Raw genomic sequence first — 20,739 nt, 5'->3', positions numbered from 1 at the left:
ATTACAAAAGACACAAACGTATTCCAACAGTCCTGCACACATGGTGGACACATGCACGCGAAGCACATGTTTGAGAGAAAGAAGAAAGCAAGTGAGTGACAGAGGAGTAGAAATCTGCAGCGTTTGCTTGATTGGATTTCAAATAAAATCCGTGAGACTGGAAGGTGTCCGTACACTGGTGTGTCTATTAACTCAGTGTTTGTCCTGTGAAAGCCCACCAAACACTCTGCGCTCTAAACTATCTCCAGGGGAAAAGATAAAATGAGTTTATGTTTCATCTCAGTCAGTGAAGCTAATTACTTCAAACTCTCTCTCCCTCTCCTCCATATGTCAGCCGCATGATTTATGGCAGTGAACCAGACTTAATGATCACTTAACCAAATTTTCAACCTGCTGAAACAGTACACTTTCTGTCTGCGCTATTCTTAGCCGTGTGCTCATGTTAGGTAACGATCTTGTAACTTAATAATGTATTTACACAGATTTACCAATTCAGGCAGAGGTTGCGGGTTGATTCCTACACTGAAAATAAATACAGTGCATTTTTTCTGATGTGGTTTTACTCATCTAAGGAGTTAAATATTCACCAGGTGTAGAAAACGGAAAAGTCAAATCATAAATTCATAATTTCATACATAAGAAGATGAATGTGGCATTGTGTGCAGGGCACATTGTCTAATCTGCCTTCAGCTTTAGCTCCAGAATGTCTGCAACCACTGTAAATAAAGATAAAATATTGCGTGCTTTGAGTTTCCGCTGGCATGTTTAGAGGGCGTTTCATGCTTTTGGCCGCAAGGGCAATTTGATCTCCTATTATTTCACAGTGAAAAGTGTCCCCAGTTTTACTAACTGTAATTGCTTTATTATAAGAACCATGCAGAGTCTGCTTTATTGCAGCCAGGAATGGTCAAAGAGAGAGCATGAGGGACTGTGGTCCTCACTACTGGAGCATTATTTATGTGTCGGTTTTCTGGCACCATGAGTGAAAGCTTCCCCCTAACAGTAGGCCCACCTGCAGTGAATAATAGAACATTAAAACGCACGCACGCACACAGACATGCACACACACACAGACACATGCATGCACATGGAGAAAGTAAAGCACTGACATCATAGTTTACTTGCAAAAAACAAAGTCTTCCTTTAGAAGTAACTGACTAGAACAAATGAAAATGTATCTGCTGAATACTGTATAAATATATATGTATTTTATTTCTTATAGATAATGATATTTTGTTTCTCTTGAACTGTCATATAACATGCACCAGCTATATCTTGTATTTGTATCACAATCAGATTCTACATGTACACTTTAGTCAGGTGTACGTATCTATGACAGATGTATGTTTGTCTTGTTCACCCTGCTGCTCTCTTCTCTTTCTTTTTCTGTCTCTATCCGATGGGTCCCTCCATATGAGCTGGGTTCTGCTCAAGGTTTCATCCTGTTGAAAAGGAGCTGTTCCTTTCCACTGCCGCCTTTCGTGCTTCCTCTGGGGGTTTCAGGCCGCGCACTGGAAAGTGTCTTGAGACAATTTGTATTGTTATTGATGCTATGTAAATAAAATTTAATTGAATAATCAGTGGGGGGAAAAAAAGTTAACTTTACGTTTAATTTGTGGCATTGTGATGTGAATAAATTATAGCATTAAGAGTATTTTTACCTGACATTGACAGTTTAGCTGGAAAAATGTTGGGGAATTGAACAATGTCTGTGTTGTATAGCTTGATCAATTCATAGCATGCCCTGTACCTGCTCTACTTAAAAAAAAAACCCTCATGTGAGAAATTAAATTAAAACTGATACAAAGCACAATATTCCTCTCAGGAAGAGAAAATGTCAGCAGACAGCCGGCAGCTTAATCTTTTCTCGTTGCCGGATACAAACTGCGAGTCTTTTGACTTACAGCCGTGACTAATTTTTTAGGAAGCTCTGTGTAATTATCCTTTACTTGATTAATTTTCCGCTCTCTCTGTGTAATACATAAAGACATTGTCCCAATAGGACAATGAGTGAGACTGTCGTCATAGTCGGTGACCTTGAAATGGCCTTTTGGCTCGCACTGTTTTCAGATGCCTCGTTCCATTAACCAGATATATGTGAATGTGAGGGTTAAAAAAAAACACGGAAGAGACATGAGCCCACATCCTTGCTGCACTGACAGCATTAAACTTTAGCCTCTCCCGTTTTACTTTAGCCTGTGGCAAAGCAACTTGATTGAGGCCTTTGATGGGCATTAATACACCGTGGAGAGGCAGCTTTGTTTGCGAATGGAAATGAACATAAAACGGAAAGCGGAACAGGAAGGAGAGAGGGACATAAGCTGATCTTATTTAATTTCACATAAAAAGAGAAATTCCATCTTCACGAGGCCTGTTTGGGCACCTCACTGAATGAAAGCACAGACTTTTCCCCACATACTCGGGATCATAACACTGCGTGTTTGCACAACCGAGGTTTGGTGTCCCTGAAACCAAAGCAGATCAGCCTGTGCCTATTTAAACACATTGCAAGTGGACCTAAATATACTGTATATGCCTGGAATAACATTACAGTGGCACCGGCCATCAGGTAGTGCCTCAAAAAAAATAATAACAATAATGAGTAGCCGTCCCCAAAGACTGCAATTAGTCTTGACCACATTTTCCGTCTTTTGTTGTGTGAAAATGACCCAAGCTTTGCGACATGCGAATATCTGTGGCGTAGCTGCACAAAAGAAAAATGACTCTCCTGTCATATTCTATTACAGTGTTTTCAGTGTGGCATAACAATATGGCACCAGTAGGTTTTTTTTTTTTAATCATCATTATGATTTCACTTTTGATGCTTTTTTTTCCAGTTACTGAAAGTTAAGACACTTCAATGTTTATTACTGTGCTTAAGCCTGTAGTCGCTAGACCCTTAAAACCATGTACACTTTACATGTACAAGTCATAAACAATGGGCGAATTAGTTGAACCAGTGTCTCTGATTTGAGGATTGTGAGTAAGGTTCTCTAAATCGCACTTTAATGACATGTTAGCAAGCAAACCTAACGTAGAGATCCATGAGATCCAACATTCTCAGTTCTCATTCGCTTCACAAAAAGTGCATCTATCTAATTTGGCAGAATCAACCAGTCCTTTGTCATTATCCCACAGTGAATAGAGAGGTTGCGTTAACTCAAAATCTCTATATTGTCTAATCAAATCAAGGATCTCTCGAATTAACGAAAACTAATTGCCCCTTGGGATTAACAAAGTAATTCTGATTCTGATTCAGTTGAACTGTAAACTGGGCTTCTGTGTGAGTCTTCACTGTGGAGTTTGGCGCAAAGGGCAGCAATAAGCCATGTGTGCTGCTGAATGCAAGAGATTTCTGCACAGATGCATGAATCCTGTTAATGCTTCCTGAATCATAGTACCATAAATCACAATATATATTCTGATTCACGAAATGAAACACAGACTCAAGCATTAGTTTTACTTCGCGACTCATGTAGGACTTTTAAAAACACTACCTTGTAAGAGAGAAGACAGAGTTTATGTTCAAGGCTCTTTGGATGTGAAATATATACAGTATATATATATTTTTTTTACTTTTGTGTGTTTGCATAAACTAAATCCATTGCTAACTACAAATTGCCATAAAACAGCATTCACGTTTACTTTGCAATTTACTATAAATACTGAAAAAGCGAAGGTCGACAGAACTGAAAACAAGAGTGAGTCAGCGTTCCCTGTCTGCCTCATGTTTACATTGCTGTCTCACATAATTTGACACATACTTTTTTCCAGCTTTGAAACAGCTCAGTGATACATTATAGGCAATTAATATGTTGAAATCACACTGAAATCAAACATACATATTATTGTCCAGGATTTAATAAATATTCACTTTTCATCAATTCTCCAAAGAATTAGCAAATTGGCCACTACTGTATTTTAGTTCTGAGATCCACAGACTGATGGCTTATAAACCAGGACTGATGTGTGTACCATGGATCTGCTTCCCTTTTTATAATCGTACACAGGCTTTTTTTTTTTTTTTTTTTGCCACCAAGCCGTCTTTCTGCCTGTGACAAAGGACACAGTCAGGTTGCGAGATTTTTATATTTACTTTTTTGTTAACATGTGAGCCCTCTCTGCACCAGTGGTCAGGACACACCTGCAGGTTTGCACGTCTACGTCCAGTCCACGCGGGTGAGGATGAGCAGCTTCTCTGTCTGAAACGCAGCAGCAGACATTTATGTGCTGCCTTAAATTGCTTTCACATGAGCAGGCCGCTGAACTGCGTCAGCAGATTTTCTGATTGAATTAAAGAAAGAAAGAAGGAAAAACAAAAATGGTTGCATTTATCTTGAATTTAATATAAAAGGCCTGGGGAGGTCGAGATAGGGAAAGCATCTGTTGTGGCTTCGTTCTTGTGAGGAGTTTTGGTTGGTATATAATCTTAGTGTACACAGTGTTGTACACAGGGCAAGTGAAACATCTGCTGGACTTCCTGTGGTGGAGCTTTAAACATCTGGTCAGGTTCAAAGATAACAGGTAAACTCACAGAGGACCCCAGTCTTTCTGGTTTATGAGCATAGAATTTGATTTCCAAATGTATATTAGTAAATATACAGTACATGTGATGTAAAAAAAAAAAAGAAAAAAAATCATTGTTTTAATTTGCGCTCCTCTTGTGCAAGCTCTTTCCCTTTCTCTCCCGTGTGTTGACATGTCCTTGTGTGCCTAGTACTCTCTGGATGTAAAAGCATTTTTTACTGAACATGCATGCCTGTGCAGTACAGAGTGGATTCACTTCACGGCTATTATTTTCCGTCTGCCTTCTTTAAAACACCTTGACTTTTTGGCTCTGCAGATCTTGTAGGAAGCCTGGAGCTGGTGCCTAGCCCATCCGGCCCCCACAACATACACAAAATCCACAGATGAAAGTTTATTAGGATCTGGAAAAATGTGTCCCATATGTGACTACCTCCAGAATCTGGTGTTGATCTTGGGATTCCTCCTTTGCTGATATGATCAGTTGGGAGAATTATCCTGCTTCATCAAATTCAGAGCACACCCAGCTGGCACACAAAGCACACAACACAGAAAGATGTGGGTGTTTCTGGGGAGAGGTGGTTAAAGCCAGAATTAGCAGATTCTTGCAATCAGATAACCTCTGGAAGATATTACTCATCCGACTGTGTAGTTTCATTCAACAGCCGGGGTGCTTCTAATGGGACGGAGTTGACATGTCTCACTGTCTGTCCAGTGCGCCGTCCCGCACTGTTGGCAGCGCTCCTTTGTCGCTGCGTGTGAAAAATGTTTTGTGGGAAAACATTCATTACTGGCCTCCATTACCAGTCACATATGTGCATGCTGTGAAGTGCTGAGCTGCTTACAAGCTGCTAATTGTTCACATTTACCTGTGACCTTGTCACCGTGTTTGCTTTAAAAACAAGAATCAAGCTGCAAATATGTGCGATGTTGCCAACATGTCCACATCATGTTGAGTTTCCGCCTCTTTTGACGGCATGCCAGCACTCAGATTCAAATCACCGAGAATGTATTTGACTGGAATGAAGTTGTTACGGTTACACTTAATTCGTGACTGTTTAGCAGTCACATGCTGGCATTGGAACAGCTGATGCTTGGTGTATTTTGTAACCACTCTTGCATCATGTGTGCCCTCACCAAAAAATGTATTTCCCAACAGCAGCTGTATTGGCTAGACTGGAGAGAGCGAAAACCATCAGGGAGCGCTGCGTTTGTCTTTCCAATCTCTGGAAACCATGGTCACAATTGTGTGATTGCGCAGTTGACAGCAACAGATGTGATGCCACTGTGTGAGTCCCGTGATAACGTGTGTGTGCTGCAGGTTGTTGTTTCTATCGCTTTCATTAATCTTAATGTTGTTGCTGGCTTTCAAAGAAAAGGCAAATCACATCCTTACATTAGATTCGTTTGCTGAATGCTAACTTGGAGCCGCAACCGCACTGATTAATTTTGTTTGTTTTGGGAAATATTTTCATTGTTTGTGGGATACATACCCAGAAAAGATGTTCTTGGGATCAGTTAAACTACAAGTTAAGTTTACATCAAGTTATGTGGTACATGTGATTCTAATGTACCAGTATAAAGAGACCTCAGAGATGCAGCACTGGCACCTCACCCAATCCAACCACTTCTGAGAGATAATGCTGTGCAAATAGGTTGCAGGCTGCAATCTAAAGGGCACCATATTCTGAATAAATTAGACAAATGTCCAGTAATTTTTTTTTCTCCCTCCATACCACCCCGTCTTTGTAAATGTCCAGATGCTGAAGTGCTGGCTGATGCTGTCAGCTTTTTTTTTTTTTTTGGTTCAATTGGCTCTCTCCTTTCATTGTGTAGTTTGTTGTTCCACACACTCACATTTATACTTAATACAAAAATAGTTTAGGACTTCCCAGACAGAGAAGAAACGTGGAAAGCCCTAACACAGAGTCACTTACTTGTTAAAGTCTGGAAAACCACTGAAGGGAAGTTACTGCCAAAAAAAGAGTTAAACTTCTATTTATTCTTTAAAGATGAGACTGACTTTCATTGACAGCCAGTGAGGCCGACTGTTTTCAATTTAAATTCAGTATATGGATAGATATTTACAAGGTCACTAACTGGAGCTTTTCTCCCTCAAACTAACCTCAACCTCGTTGCTAAAATTTCAGTTCCTCACCATGAAACTCAAAAGTGAAAGCTAATATAAAACCATAATGTATCTGGCCTGGTTTTATGAGGTTTTCCAACTGATTTGTTTCATTAGCAAATAGCTTAGCATATCAGACACCCTTATTGGTTTGTTGGAGCCCAGTCATATGAGACATGATGTATCTGGATTCACATTAACCTCAAATTTTCATGTCCCCTGATATTTTCTTATCTTGCGACACACGTTTAATTTCTCCAATTTAAGCTTCAACTGAATACTTTTTGGCACTGTAAGTACAACTGAGACAACTTCCCAGTTTGCCCTGATGATGGAAAATACTGATCTGATCTTATCAAGCAAAGCAACATGCAATCAAGGTCTTGACTGTATAGAAATATAGAATTGTCTTTTAATAATCTATTTATTGTTTTGGCCTCTTTTAAATATTTGCTAATGTTATTTTGTGCTGTGTCAGTCTAATGGCTAAAGATATGATTTTCATATTGTGCTGTCTCAGTCGGCTCTGACATTTCATCCATCCATTCAGCCATCCAGACAGTTCTTGTCTGCTTTTCTGCAGTTGCGTCACAGTGGCAACAGGTTAAGCAAGCTATGATATGCATGTTCAGCCCATTCACTGAGGAAGACAGGCCATGTAAGCAGTGAAAAGACAGAGACAAACAGGTGGTGGTGATAAGCTCCTCAAACTGGAGTCCAGCAAAGGAAAACAGCCAAGACTCCCCCCTTCCCCGTCAGAGTAAAGCCACATTCTCTGGAACAATGTAGCTGGGATAAAAGTTGACTGTGATCTCCCAGCTCAACCTTTGACCCTGACAGTATTTTGATTAGAGAAGGCAGCGTCCTGTTCATCCTTAGCGTTTAATCTCAGAGACTTGGTCAGAGATGGACAGGGTGTGCTGTGGGAGGGCTGGAGCGGGCCCTCCTGTGTTTATTTTAGGTGGGCAGATAGAAGTCTCGCAGCAAGGTGCTTGCTGTCATCACTGTGACCTACGAACCATGACTCCAGAGACCAGGGCCACACCAGTGTGCAGGATGCTCAGGGAAGAGGTTAAAGGGCAGGGCTGCTGCCAAACATGTGGACAGATGTAAAGAAAAAGTTACACAGAGTTTTAGTGTGGCTTGCCTCACTGCCCACTGGATTTTCTGGAAAATAACATAAAGCTGATCTGGTATGATTTGATTTGATTTGATTTTGATAATCTCAATTGCACATGAGTGGATGGATTAATAAATTATCCCAAATGTCATTGACAGGACACATGTGGTGTTATAAGAGGCCCTGTTTACTAAGTGATAACTAGGATTTTACCCTAGACTTTCTGCAAGTTGAAATTATGTGTGGTCCCTGCATTTTTTTTTTTTTTTTTTTTTTTAATCCAAAGCGAATAAATGCCACCAGGACGCACCCAGGACTCCTGTTTTGCTGCACCACAGGTAGAAGAACAGTTTTTCTCTTAAAGCATGCATTTTATGGCAGTGGGTTTGAGGCTTATATCTGAGAATAGTTATAGAGATTATGTTGTGTCATAAAAGTGTCAGAAACTTTGCTGACATCTGTCTCAAGAAATGTTCATTTTTAGCTGCAGTGTCTATTATCTTTGCCTCCTGTCTTGTTCTAGAAGTAAGCATTTGGTAAGAGACAGATTTATGAGATTTTCAATTCCTCCATTTTTGTCTGTGCCAATGCCAGAGACAGAAAGAGTGGACTGGGCTGGGACCTCACACAGAAAGATACTAAAATAACAAAACAACACACACACACACAAACAAACACATAAACATGCTGGGTTTAAAAATGTTGTGAACGTGTTTATCTACGCGAATGTTTCTCCTTTTTCCAATACAGATAAGGAGATGATATCTTTTCTGGTAAATATACAATCTATTTAACTGCTTATTATCAGTAGCCTAATAGCAAACAGGGCACGAAATTACTTAACTTAAGAGGCAAACACTGATTGAGCTTTTCTGCTTCCAGGTTTTGACATCAGTCTTGAATCAGCCAAACACATTTAGTCTGTGACTAAGACGGGTCACCATGCATTCTCCAGCTACTGAGGCACCAGGCGATGAAACAGCACTGATGACCAGCACTGAAACCCAAGTGACCTGCCAAGCAAAGGTCAGCACCAAGAGAAAACAGAGAGCCCACTCACTGGTCTAATATCCTGGAATGTCCTGGACGCTGCAAGAAAAAAATAAAAGTCCTTTCAAATAGGCTCTTAATCAGAGTCATGCTCTTCATTTAATTTCAGAGGACATTCTCACAGACGTGTTTTATTCACTTAAGGAAGTTTGAGAAATCATTCAGGATTGAGCGGTTACTATTTCTGTCATTTATACATAAGGTCTGATTTGTCATGAGGGAGAGAGACAATCAAACATTTATGCACAACCTGTTCATCTCTGAAGGTCGAGCCTTTCTTCTGTGTCTCGTGCTTTGTGATCATGACGGTGTGCTCCTGTCATGGAAATGCAAGAACAACAAAGGTACACCTAGTGCAACTTTTCTTTCAGTGTCGCAGTCAACACTTTGGTTTATGTTAGTTATATTAGTTCAACCAGGTTTAACCAGGCCATGATTTTATTAAATTGCTCAGATGACTCAGTGTAGTTGTGTCTTTTCGTCTTCCATGGTCCTAATCTTGATTATCTCAGCAACAGGTGCTGATCATTGAAGGGTGATAGTGAAACCATTAGCTGCCAAAATGTATTAATAAAAAGTACTCCACAGTGTTCCTTGGGTGTTAGAAATTAACACATGTTAGAAACACTGACACAGAGGGAGTGGTAAATCACTGGAAGAATTTTGTAGCTTGTTATCCTGGGCAGCATCTTGTACATGTTTAAAAATAAAGTTGCATGTCCCACTGATGTGCCCATATGTATTATATCACATTAGGAATCCTTACAAAGAAAACTTCATACCACAAATCTCTGGAAAACACTGATTAAGTGAAAATTCAGTTGACTGATCCTTCAGTTATTCTAAAAACCTGTCCATACAGTCATTTTTTGCTGTCAGTATTGTAAAATAATCGAATGATTCCCTCCAGAAGTCTTATAAAAGTGTCACAGGTCATGACATCTTGCGATCGTGAGATATCCATTTGGTTTCTGTGGTCCTGCCACATCCTTGAAGATATTTCAGGTTCTGGGAGCTGCCATGTTGGCAACAAAGCCCTGTTCATCCTGCTTCAGGGTGACCAAGTGATTCTAATTAGAGCTGCATGTGTTGTTTACTGAGGCTAGGGTCATGCAAGTCAAACACAAAAGAGTCTGATCTTACAAGTAGAGAGTAGAGACTTGGATCACTCTGACCTGAGTCTGTACAGATAAACACAGAGATCCATTGTCTTACTTTTTTAACCATATGGTTGAACCACTGCGAAACTGTTTGAAATCTAAAGTGTGTTTATATTGTTTTGGTATTTTTTCACTATGTAGATTCCAAAAATAAATGTGCACCAGCCTGAACTCAAACATAGTCTGCAAATGACTCAGATTTAACTGAAAGCAAGCAGGAAAAAGCAAGACAAATCAATTTGTTTTAGTAGGAAATGACATCCGCTGGCTGAAAGAGAGAGGTGACCAGTCAGAGAGGGCAGAGGGGCAGAGGAAGGAGATGATAAATGAGGAAACGGACTTGCCTGGAGTCAAAAACAGACACAGTGCTGAATGGAGCTTAAAGACACTTAGAATCTTGTGATGCAATAATTTTAACATAAAGCGACAACCATGTGGTGTGACCCTCTTCTGTCATACAATAATAAGACAATCAAGTTCAAATGGGGGACTAAAAACATCATAAAATTCAAGTGATTCAAGGATTTAATGATTTACAGGTGTATGCGTCACATACATAAAATTATATAAGTTATATAGAGTGTGTCTGTTTCCTGTGCTGAGAGTTATTTAAAATAGATGGATATCTTTAAATATACACTTTTAGATCTTTTTCTAGGCATATAGCCGCACTCCAACCATATTCCATACACAGTAAAATCAGCATGCCCAAAATAACATTGTAAGAGTTGATCACATTTGAGGTGTTAAATACAGGATCAGAGTTTAGAGTAAGAAGTTTCAGAGTTAATATTTCAACATTTACACCTAGAGGTTTAATTTAGTGACACTTCCTTTTTACACTCGGTTTTGACAACAACTATTTATCGACTGAGAGTTAATTATAATAGATTAACTCTACCCAGAGTACAATTAACTCTACTAGTGTATGTTTGGTTTAACACCAAGAATTCAACTCTTCTCAATTTGCTGTGTATAAGGATATTGTCCTTATGACCTAAAATACTGTAGACATTTGGCTCAGCGGTTGTCCCTTTAGGTTCTCGGTATGAAAATCATTGTCAAGTTACTCCTATAGGGCAAGGACAGGCATGAAATACACATAAAATAGTGTTGATACAGAAGATTTAGTCCTTAGGAGTTAGAGTTCAATTAAACTTAATTATACACCTATGTTGGCAAGTCTGAAGTATTCAGTAGAGAACAGGTAGGTTTCACACAATTTTAGTAAGAGCTGTGGACATAACACAACACTAAGACATACAGATATTGCACTTTTTTTTTTAAGAAACATCTGGTTGTTCATAAAAGACTTTGTATTAATGCATTTCATTAAATGTAAATACTTTCATAATGTACTTTTTTGTCCTAAAACAAAGGGAAACATTTGAAGTTGTCATTATTTGAAGGTCTGGCCCCCTTGAGATCATATTGTTCTGTACGTGGCCCCTGAACTTACATGAGTTTGACGCACCTGCAGTAAAGGATATAAATGAAAATCATAAACTTTAACCTAACCTAAACTCACCTTTCAACTAAAAATGACATTCTGAATAAAAAAGAACAAGAAACATGAAAAGCAGCGCAGGATAAGTTGATTATGGAAAGAACAGAGGAGTGTACAATTTGGCCGGACTTCACACTGGAGTGTACAGCAGCACACAGTTGGCACAGCATGGACACATGCTTGTGACTTGCTGATTACCAAACTTAGGGACTGTGACTGTGTAGAAGGAGCGCTCCCTGAACAAATGTCCTTTTCATTTCATGCTTTACATCCACAAGCTCTACTCCTCTGCTGCTGATTCAATTGCAGCTAATCACTGAATTGAAATCACATGTATGAGCCAGTAAATAGCTATTCAAAGGACTGAGAGCAAAAATAACCTCTTTGGATGTACGGCTGCGTCTTAGTACACCCACTGTATTTTTATTTTTTTATTATTTTTTTTTCTTAAAAAAAAAGAAAAAGAAGCTGGTTTGTATTTTGCTGCATGTCTTTTGAAATGTTTTATTGTTATTTCACATATATATTTTTTCCTAAACAGGAAACCACACTACCAACAACAAAACCACAAACTCCATCAGTGAAGAAGAGACTCTAACACAATTTTGCTCGAGGGAGCTTTAGCCTACAGAGGAAGAAGTGAAGGACGGAAACAAGCTTTGGCATGTTGACTCAAGACAAAATTTCCCAGGAGCCCTAAACGGACAGCTATTAAACTTTAATTGCTCCGCGTGCCTATAGGAAGAGCTTTGAGAGCCCTGGTGGGGGTCACACTTAGAGCTGTACTAGAAAGAAAGCTGCCATAGCCTTGTTCTTGAGTCACACCTGTCATTAGAGGGTCGGCCGATAGGTGCCTTACCATCCTTACGCAATTATTTCAAAGGCTATAACATCAAGGGGAAAAGATGCGGCATTATCCAGTGGAAAGTAGGGGATGACAACAATGCTTAAAAATTCCAAACACCAGCCCAATTTCACTATCATTGCAGAATAAAGGGCAGGAAAAACCAGAGAGTATCTGAGCTTTGTTTCTCAATTATTTGCATAATACACTTTGATGGGTGGATACTCGTCTCAATCCGTGGCTCTTTTGTATCTGCAGATTACAAAGGGCCCGTTTCCAGCACCATGCAGGCTACCAAGAGGAGACTATCAAAGGGAAGGAATGGGCTTTCAAGTCAGGACCCTTCGATTGTATTACAGATTGGTTCCAGGTGAGGCAGCTTTGGGAAGTTCAGCCGGAGGAAAATTGCCCCTCCACGCAGTGCTTGTGAGAGGCAGGGAGGCTTCACGGTTGGCATGGTGCTCCGGAATTCCAATACTACTCACGTTTGGTGGGATTTCTAAGGGATGAATGCTGGGCCTCAAAAATCTTGTTGTGGTTGATTGCAGTTACATTAAAAGCTAAGCCAAGACAAAAAAAAAGGGGGTATACAGAGTGTCTGGCTGTTTCAAATGGATAGCGCCACAGTCCGCAGACAATAATTGCCAACATAATGTTCAGAATATCCCTTTGATTCGCTCACAAGATAAGCACTGGATTTATTTTTCAAAACGGACATTTTCCAGTTCCACTCTGGTGTTAACGTGATTTTTAAAATGAGCGGTTGTTCTTCTTCTTTTTCACACATGCTGTTATAATAGGAAACTATTTCAAGGACTACTGGCAGAGATATACCATATGCATTTCAGCAAATAGAGCTCCGTAAATTATCATATCACATAGCTTCAGTAAACCATTATTATGTGAATTTTCTCCAATACTGCACTGTTTTTATTACCTCTCTCAGACCATACTAACCGGAGAAAACTAGCTTCTAATTATATGGAGTTATATCAATAAGGATAAGGGTTTTACAGGTATGATGTGGCATTGATACAATATCAAAGCCTGTGATCACATTTACCAGTTCATCCTATTGTGACCATGAGAACTTCACAGACTCCTCTCATGTTATTTCTGTCCTTTCTTACTTTCATCAGTCTCTTCTTCTGAATCGTACGCACCCCGCTCCATCTGTGCAATTAAACACATCTTAAACAAGTCCCCGGGGAAACTCTAAACAGACCCTAAAGTGTTTCACAAGTACCCAGAGAAGGATTCTGGATGTCTGCTGTGCACACTCTGTCAGATCTGATCAGAACCAGGCTATGTGTGGGATTGAGAATTAGGCCCAAAAAGAACTGAGCTGTGCACAGGCGGACCAAACCACGGCATTATGCATCACTCACCTGTCTGGCCAAATAAACCGAGACAGGGAAACATCTGCTCATGTTTTCAAACTGGGCAAAATATGTCCATCCCATTTTGTCCTTTGGGAATTTTGAGACTATGCAGCAAAATATGCTGCACTATTTTAATGTATTTATTTATTTTTTTGGTGACATCACATTACGTAAGTCTGCGAGCTTTAGTTAGAAAGCTACGTCATTATTGCTGCTTGTCTATTATTATGTTTCTCAGTCAAGACACACTCAAGTCATTTCTAATTCTAGTTAATGTATCATTATGTCTGAGGATTCTCAGTCACCAACTTCACTGTATATCTCAGAGAAAGCCAAACAAAGCCAGCTGGGCTTGTTTGAGGTTTCATCTAAGTTCTTCACTTCTGAAGAAGCCACTTCCATGAGTTATGAAACGACCTCTAATTTGATATTGTACTTACACTGTGAATATAAAGTACACGTAATATTACTAATTTTGCACCTGTAAGATCTCTCGCTGCAAAAAAAAGAGTGAGTCAGTGCAAAACTTGTTTCCACCTTCACCGAGCACAGAGCCCAAAAACGATCCCCCGGACGTCCAGACAGGCTACACTCACTCCTCAGAGGCCACACAGAGCAAATAAGCTGTTATTCCACTGTTGTTTGGAAGGATTGTGAAGAGATTGGTCTTGTAATGAAAAGAAAATACAAGTGATGTTCCCATGACGGATATGGTAAACTAAATCGAGAGAGGCTGCTCTGTCGGCTCCGAGTTCGCACCTCTGGTCCCACAGTGCCTCTGCACACCCCCTCACCCCCCCTCTACCCGCCTCGCGTTTACCCTTTGTCCTCTAACATCATTGACTCACCCTTTCCGAAGAACCTGATCCAGCCTAGAGGCCCATGTGCTCATGTCCTGTTGAGGATTTGTTGATTTCTCTAATCATTGTTCCAGCTCTGCTTGTCTTTGTTTGTTTTGTAGAACAAGCAGCAAACACAAGTGCGTAAGACTGTCCCGTGGAACAAAGAGAAGAGAACTCTCTTGATTGCATCTTTGAGGTCAATATAATTACTTTGCCCTGCATACTTTAGGCTTCCAGTAAAGTAGCTGCACTGCTGAGGAATCATGTCAAAACATTATTTTTAAAAATATGCAAAAATAAACGTAATAACAATCCAGATCAATGTATAAAGATAATTTTTTAAATTATTTTTTAGTTTTGTCAACATGTACGAAATTGAATATTTTCTTTTGTCTTTTCTAATACGCTGTCTGTTTTGTTCCTATGCTGGTATGTTACTGTACATGTTTTTGTCAGTCACAGAGGAGATGCACAGAGTGGAAGTGGAAGGAGGGAATGAAAACCATGAGGATGAGGAGGAGGAGGAAGTGCTTTATTTATGCTGTTCTTGGTCTTCTCCCTTCACTGACAGGGGGAAACAAGCCCTGCTGGCTATCTGCATGGCTTGGCCTTATTTCACTGACAGGAGAGCCTGCATTCTCTGAACTGCTCTCTGTTCCTCCTGTGGCAGATACAGTGTGTTTAAAACCAGAACCACAGCTCTGTTCCTATCCTCAAGGATCTAGACATGTACCCCCTGACCTCCAGAGATGTTTATTAATATGAATTGAAAGGGCATGATGGAAATTTCAGTATTTTCAGTAGTTTTTTTTTTTTTACAGCTTCTTGACTGAGTTAACAGAGAGTTATCATATATATATATATATCCAGTTTGAAAAACATGCAATAAGCAGAATTAAAGACATTTTGTGGAAAAGCAATCAAATTTATTTTAAGATCACGGGGTCATGGGACATCAAAGGCCTCAGCTTGAATGCAAAATCCAAGCATCTCTGCAGTCTCCTCTTTCCCATGCAGACACATAGCAACAGGAGGGATTAGCCACAGCTTGACATAAGTCAAAGCAAGACAAGCCAAACAGATGTCATGTTTGACCAAGATGCACACAGACTGCACATGCAGAGGCTACTGCAGCACTACCTGCTCAATAGTCTTGTTAGTGAAACCCTCACAAATGGACTTGCTCACAGATTACCAACTCAGAAAGTAATTTGCATCCCCATCCCACATCACGGTATTGTGGGATAAGTGAAATTTTATTTTGCATAATGGTTCCATTCTTGCGTTTGGTAAAGACTAAATTGCCTGTGCACCACATTTAGGTATTTGTCTGTAAAGGTGACAGGTATAGATTTTATCCTCCCTCTTTAATCTTGGTTTTCCTTTCTTTGCTGCTTTGGTTGCTTGTGTCATTGTAGTGACACATGGGGCTAAATTAACATGGGGCTAAATTAACAAGGAATGTCACAGTCCAAAAATTCAAATCCCTAAATAGACTGAGATTTATTTTGGATTCCTACTAACTTGGTCCTCTGTCTCTCAGTGAAGAGAGAAGATCACTTTTAACTCCAGCGCTAACTCAATCCAAGTTTGACACAGTTACTGCTTACACATGCTGCTGCATAACTGCACGAGTGCTTCAGAGCACTCTAAGGAAAGGGGCTGCCCTTTGAAATTTCTGCTGTGTTATCGGTTTTAGAAATAGATGTTCAGATGATATTTTGCCCGGATTTAATACACCCAATCAGTTTAATGGTTGTCGATGGGAAAGTAGCCAAGCTCAATTTTCTAGGGCCTGATTTTTTCAACCTGATGCAGCATACGGCCAATGAATGCATAGTCACACCACCACCAATAACACTTGATTTTCAGCTTTAACAACTTAATAACATGTTGCTCCTCATATGTCAGTCATTTACTACTCCCTCTCTCTCTGTTTGCCTGCCACAGTCTCAGCTTGGACTACTGGCTGCATGCTTTTATAAGTAAATAATGGTGTTTCTCTGTCGACTCTGTTTGTACGTGTGTATCTATATACATATATGTTAAAAAGGAGATCCAAAAGAACAATGTTTAATTTATTCTCTAGAAACACTGAACTGCATTGTTTTTTTGTTTTTTTTTGTTTTCCCCTGGTTCATGTTTCACACATTTGAATTAACAAAAACTTTATGATATAAACTACTAACAAAATAACTCAAATGTTCTCTCATATTCACAGTTTTAATAGACCTTGTAAAGTTGGCTGCATGCGCGAACAAGACTGCTGAATTAATCCGAAACACACTGTTTAAATGTAACAACACTAAAACATTTTTAAGTACCATTTGGTACTAATAGTTTATAATCAGAGAAAATGACTGTGGCGTCACGTAATGAATACCGAGATACTTGCACAGTGAGGTTGTTTGCCACCTCAATCTCATTGCCTGGGAATCAAACCCTTGCTGTGAGAACATTAAAATGATGCACACTGTTTCAGTAATAGGAGTTACATGGTAAAAAAAAAAAAAAAGGTTTCCAAAAGATCATTAACATTTTTCTTAACATGCAACTTCTCAGTAGCACATACTGCATCTGACAGCAAGTTACAAGCACTTGCAAACAAATCCAGCAAAACTCAACTCAGCTCAACTCAACTTTATTCATAGAGCACTTTAAAAACAGCCGCAGCTGAAGCACAGTGCTGTACACAGGTAGAACAATAATGTAAGACGTAAAACAAACATTTGACAATAATAGAAAACACTTAAAAAAGGGTCTCAGGCCGAGTTGAAAGTCAATGAATAAAAGGGTTTTAAGGCAAGTTTTAAAAAGTTTGTCTGTGACTTGACAAAGTCCCTGTGCCGAAACGTTGTCCTAAATAAATTCCCTCATTGTTACTTGGAGATGAGTATGCGACTCTTTTTTCAAGTTTTAAAAAGATAGCATAACATTCATTCGGTACCAGCCAGGCAAAAACCAGTTCTGTCTGTTCTCCAACACAAGCGGGGACCTATTGTGGAGCTTGCTTCTCGTCACTGTGGTGTACCAGTTTTGCTTCTGTACCTTCTTGTGGGGGTGTCACTATGTGCGTGCCAGGGTGTGTTTGTCTGTAATGGAGTCTGACGTTGCTTGTTACTCCGTACAAATCCACACACTGTGACATATGCCTTGTGCATAATGTCAAAAAGCCTTCCTTTCCTTGAAAGCTCTTCAAGCTCAATCTAGAGTCTGACCCAAGATCATCAGCAGGAGCACCTGCCACGTCAGCCCTTCATCAACATCACAACACCCACTGACTCACCACCTCCAGACACTGGAGCTAGACAGAATGGTACACAGAGCACCAACGGTAATAAGACAGCAGGAGATGTGTGGGAATGGCAAACACACCACTTCATGTTATTCCCATCATTTGAAATAACAATCAAAGCTGATCTAATTAAGCCGGTCTGCATAATTAAGGTCTTGGGGGAAACACTGACAGGGTCCAGATACTCTCCTTTTCGGTGCACAAACCTCACCAGAAGCCCAGGGAATTCTGGGATACTGGGCAGGCGTGACAGAGACTTTTGCTGAGGATGTAAACCAGACATCAGCCGCCTGTGTGTCCTGATGTTGCATGAATGCTTATCGGAAACAATCATGCATGTATGAGAGCTCTGTGCACACATTTAAAACAGTTGTGCGTTTGTCATTGCACAGGTCTCCAGTTGTTTGTGTAAACTTTGACTTGGCATGGGATGAGCGTGTATTACATTTCATATTTAGACACTATGTTTCCAAGTTAGTCACACAGTCCTTTCTGAACAAGTCCTCCCCATCCCCCTGTCTTTTCATATTTCAGATATACAGCTAGATGAATGCTATATGAGATCAGTTAATGAAAGCCTCAACTTTTCCTCACTTCATAGTTATTGATCTGTTGCTCTAATAACTCAGCTCTAGATTTGATTGGGTGAATTTCTACTGTTGCAACACAAACTTAATTTTACCAGATATTCAAGGAGGTCAGACATTTTTGTGGCCACACACAACTAGTGGTTGATACCATCTTCACGGTCAGGTTGCATGGAAGTATGTTCCTTGTTTGACTTGCTTACTTTTGTTTTGGTTTTCCAAAGGGGATAGATTTCACCCGAGGAAACATGGGAAGTCCAAAACTCTTCCAATACACAGTCCACCAGTGGAGGATATCTGGCACAGAGTTTATTTTTAAACTATTCAGATCACAACGCAAAATAAACATGACAGAGAAAAATGAATTGAGTTTTGACAAAAACCACAAAATGTTTCAAAGCAGTGGATAGCTCAGATTAACGCATCTTTTGTCATCTTTGATGAGGACCTACTCAAATCTAGCATTGTTTGACTTTACTAGTCAGACTGTATGCATGTTCTGGGTGTCTTTATTCATACTAGTGTAGAGTATGGCAGCTGTAATGTACTTCTATATATCATACAACTTTGACTAAATACGTTCTATATTATGCATTGTTTTTCTTTTTTCACATTTTATTATCATTAAGATGCTTGATTTAGAAGATTCATCTTAAATGTTACAATCTGTGATATAAGATATTGTGAGATATACGTTTTGCACTTTTACCTAAAACAATCATCCAGTCCCAGAAATAATAAAAGACATTGGAGAATGAGATCGCAATCTCTTCTGTGTGAATTGATTTAATTGTGAAACTTCTGAGACCTACCCAAACCATGTCCATAACTGACAGATGTTTTTCCAAATCTAGTTTCTGTTGGTGTTTCTTCGCTGAACTGGCTTCCAAACATGCCCTGTGGGCCGAGCGCTGTAGGACAGATGTGCCAGGTCTGCTCTGGTTTCACGCTTCAAGATAAAATCATTTTGTGTGTTGGATTCCTGTCACTGTGTAGACCACGTTATTGCTGACCCAGTGCTCAGGTTTGCCAGCACCAGTCACGCAATGCAGAACAGGAAGTAAGAGGTCATATTTTACCTTTCCTCTGCCTTCTCATGAACTTGATTCCTCCCTGTGATAACTGCCCATCTAACAACAACAATGTAAATATGCCTCAACTTTTCTCCGAGGGTGTTTTTGAAGCCTCAGCTTCAACTCATTACTGTATTATAAGCTGATATATTTCTTTTTATCTTTTGCTATTTAGCAAAAACATCAGCAAAAGGGACATATTCTTTATTTTCAGTTGTGGATACCTCCCTTAGGTATAGTTTCTGGCATTAGAAACATTTAGAACTGAAAACCTGTTTGATCATTTATCCAAGAAGCTTTAATGTGACTGAGGAGACATTTATTCATGCATCCTCAGTCACACTAGTATTGTTGCAAAATTTGCTCATCAGTAGCTTTTGAATGATTAAGTAATCAGTTGAGTCTCATTTGAGTGACTCATTGCTACTAATACATTTCTGTTTTCCATTACATTCTCTGCAGTTTCTTGCTATATTAATAACAATAAACACTACAGCGTATTAAAAATGGGGCTGGAAATATGCTTCTGTTCTTGAACTGTGTAATATGCAACACAGATGTTCTGAGCAAAAGCTGTATATAATTTTCAAAACATATCACTTTAACCTGCCTTGACATAAATCACAAAACAAAATATTTGATATGATGTGATATCAATTCATAACTTCTGTGTGGTTTTCTAAAGAGCTTCTTGCACTTTGTTATTATATTCTCTTGCAGTTCTGCGATATAGTTGTGTTGTTGTGAAAGACTAAGAAATAATAATTAACCAACACTACAGGTATGAAAGGGAATGCAACAGGCCCAGATGCTGAGTAGTTTACAGTGTACATGGATGGATGTGTGCATTGATGTTGAGTATGTCATGGGCGATCACCACCAGATCATCTGCTTCTATCTAGATAATACATGATGACTGCAGCCTTGCATATAATAAGGCTTGCAAACTGTTTTACTCCAACTTTCTGTGACACAGGGCAACATGAACTTAGCTATGTCTTTGAAAGCCAAAGGAATCACTGATACCATCTTGTAAATTCACTGCAGAGTATTATGTTTAAAAGGTGGCAGAGTAGGAATTCTGTCATTATAGTTTTTCTTAAGTACGGCACTATAAAGAAATCCAACTTTGAAGCATACTCCAAAATAAAACCTCCATCACAGGAATTGCCCGATGGTGATTAAAATTATCTGGCTGTTATAATGATAATTATAGCAGTTGCTTCA

This window comes from Mugil cephalus, chromosome 3, assembly GCF_022458985.1.
Source record: "Mugil cephalus isolate CIBA_MC_2020 chromosome 3, CIBA_Mcephalus_1.1, whole genome shotgun sequence".
In the NCBI taxonomy this organism is placed as follows: Eukaryota; Metazoa; Chordata; class Actinopteri; order Mugiliformes; family Mugilidae; genus Mugil; species Mugil cephalus.
This window is presented reverse-complemented; position numbering follows the sequence as displayed.